Source organism: Dendrobium catenatum, unplaced genomic scaffold (assembly GCF_001605985.2).
Source record: "Dendrobium catenatum unplaced genomic scaffold, ASM160598v2 fragScaff_scaffold_72, whole genome shotgun sequence".
Lineage (NCBI taxonomy): Eukaryota > Viridiplantae > Streptophyta > Magnoliopsida > Asparagales > Orchidaceae > Dendrobium > Dendrobium catenatum.
In genome coordinates, this window is record NW_021318534.1 from 1,596,477 (window position 1) to 1,600,028 (window position 3,552).

Here is a 3,552-nt window from a genome sequence, read left to right on the forward strand (position 1 = left end):
TATTTTAATACTTTTAAATTAATATATGATATTTAATTCTCCTAATCTTTTGACGAGATCTTCTCTTGAAATCTGCTAAATATGATTTATGTATAGTGAATAACTCAATGGGGGAAGATAAGTGGGTATTGAGTTTCAACATTCTCTAATCACGATCGTTAAGTGCGCTTAGTTATTATTGTTTATCATTTTTTTTGATGTACGAGCACTTAGTTTAGACATCTCCTAGATCTAAAGAACTTTGTGTGCTTATATTGTTTATGACATTCCCTTCATGTTCCACTATTTTTTAGTTATGTGACTTTGATTATTACATGCTACTTAACTGTAGGCGACCACATTATGGACAATAATTAAGGACCCCGTCTAGCGAATTTTAGAAAAAATTTCGGAGATAAATAGATCCCAATGGACGATGAAACTTTTTACCTTTGAACTATAATACAATATCTTAAACCTCCTAAAATTTATAGGACATTTTTTTAGCGAGTGCCTTTAGACCTTTATTAACAAACCCTAATTCTACCCCCTAATTAATGCCTCAATAACTTTAAAACTTTATAATAAAATTTAATGTTATCATAAAATTACCTATAATATCTTAAATTCTTCTGAATTTAATTCTAAATCTAAAAAAATTAAAATCCCTTTAATTGGACTTCAATTTGAACCTTAATTTAATTTTGACCAAAATCACATTTTTTTTAAAATTATAATAAATATTTAAAAAATTTAAAATTCCAAATATTAACCAAACACTTGGGAACACCTCTTAAGGTCATTCATGAAATTTGGGGGTAATTAGAAGCAGCTTAGAGCTTATTTGGATCAAAACTCCTAAAAATGCCCTTTATTTAAAAATTTTAATAATTTATTAAATGCTCCAACTTTGAAAATTTATTACTAATTCAAAAAAAATCCAAATTAGGTAAATTAGAAGGCATTCAACTCTAATTAAAATATAGTATTTATTAAAAATATTAGGTTTCCAGAAATCAACATAAATAAAAAAGTTAACTCTCCGGTCAACCGTAGTTTATTACCTAGGGCAAAAAATTTCTAAAATTCATAACTTTGCCTATAAAACTCCAAATATTTAAAACTCATAGTCTAACTACTCCCCATAAGGTGTAATATTTAATTAAAATTTTAGAAGCTATAAATTTAGCTTGTTTCTAATAGTGACCTTTTGGACCCCCTTAATTTAGTGGATAGGAGGTCCCCGGACCTTCTAAAACCCGTTAATTCAACTTAAACTTTAAAGATATCTATCCTAAGTATTAAAGCATATCCACAAACTAAATTGAATAAAAGTGGACCCCAATTCATTAATACTTAAACTTTAATTAAATTCCACTTTTAGACCTTAAACAAATCAAACACAAAGCAATTTGAATTAACTGCCCGACACAGGATTTATCCAAAGCCACACAAGTCTATTACACACATATAGATTTGTTAGGGCACCACTTTTAGCTCCAGGGTTAGGGACGATGACTTTTCTATTTTGTTCTCTGTGTTGTGATACCCTTGTATGTGGCATGAATGTTGATTGATTTGATTGCTCTGGTTTATTGTGATGATTGTTTATTTTTTTACTGTGCTTCCTATATTTTACTTATGATGTGATTTGTGTGATAGATCACCCATGGGTTAGGGGAGCTTTTGATATTAACGTTGTCTTATGCAGGTGGTCATGCTCATGCAATGCTAATAGAGGGGGAGAAAATCATTAAGCTTTAAAACTAATGCTATTTTTTGCAGATGATTCAGAAATTGCAAAGCCCCCTTCTTAAATTAAAAGAGCATGACCAAGTGTGATTGGCAAAGTGCTTTATTTCCATATATAATTGCTTGGGATGTTGCATATTAATTATTTGGGGTGTTTTATTAGGATAACCATATAGGAGAGACTATATTTTTTCACTTTTAATGATGTATTGTGTTGTAATTTGTAATGTAATATTGAGATATGGAAGTCTTCTAAAAATGAGGCATTTCAACACTATATACCCAAAGAAAAAAAAAGAAAGGTCCTTCATAGGAAATTTCTTATTCATTTGGGTACCATTCTAGAGGACGCACCATACGGAGCCCGAAGGAGACGATCTGAAGGAAGATGATTCGGAGGAGGATGATCCACTTGAATATGAAGACTTGAAGACAAAATGCCTTGCTTTTAAGATTTATATCATTCAGTAGGATTAGAATCCAGGTTATTATCGGTGGGGCCTTGCCACCATTACATTTATGCAGAGTCTGAGTTGTATCTATACTCCAATTGTCATGAACTGTGACCTTTCTTTTACTTTGGGTTGATTTATATTGATGTATTTATTTTGTGTGCGCAGTAGAAATTATATATATATATATATAAAGTTTCTTTCTTGTATGTGCTTGGCCTGATCTCATTAGACACTTTAGAAATAAAAATCTTTTCTGCTTGAATTAAATTCTTAAATTTAAAGGATTAAATAATATAAAACTTAACAACATAGGGAATAGCCAGAATTGTTTAGGATTGCATTCATATTGATGCATTCTCTTCTCCCTTGCTGTAAGACACTTCCCCACATACAGCTAGAGTTTGGATAATCTGACTTATGAGGATGAAGTGTCGAACCTGGGGAAGCTTAGTCTTTCTAAAAAATTATTTTTATAAGCCTTTTTTAAAGTTCATGTATTTCTTATTTAAAGCCTTTTAACAAGCATGCATTGTATTGGAAACTTATTAAATTAAAATTGTAATTGCATTAGCTTTAGGAGCATTCACCTTACATAAGTGCAAGACCAATTAAAAAACTCTCTAAATGTCAACCTTAACTTCCATAAACTAATCTACATACCCATCTTTCATAAAGACTAGATAACATGGATTTTATGCACTTAGGAGCTCAGTTGGCATTCCTTTTCATGCAGGATATAAGTCCAAGATGCATTAGTTAAGACACGGATGTTAGTGTTGGGTGTAGAACATTAAACCTACATTAGATCTAGTGTTCAAGGCTATTATATTTGGTGTCTCGTAGTACACATCATCGGTGGATGAGTTCCCTATTCTTAAGGTGTTATAAATCATATCTATCTGCATCACATGGATGACGCCACCTCCATCCTTTCCCTCTACATGCTTTGAGTGTCTTGTTTACCTTTTCTCTACTTTCTTCTCAATGTCTTGGTCCCTCCAGGTGTTGATCTGAGCCGTGCATATTAACTAAGATGAGTTAAATCATTTCTTTCCCTTTGAGTAAGATTTCCTAGTCTCTCCTTTGTATCAATCCTTTTTTTTGGAAAGAATAATGTCAAATCCTTAATCGAGAGTATTCTCAGGCTCTGACCTAAGATGTAATTAACCATAGGGGCTTGCGCCCGTGAAAAATAAAACTCCATCATAAAATAAACCCCACTCAAGCTGATATATCAGGTAGGAGAAATTATTTATTTTGATCAGGTCATGCATATTATTATCCATCAGGGTGCATTGACGAGAGCCGTTATCCTCAATGGTTAACCTTAAGTGCGATCTAATATGCACTTCCATTGGACCGCTTG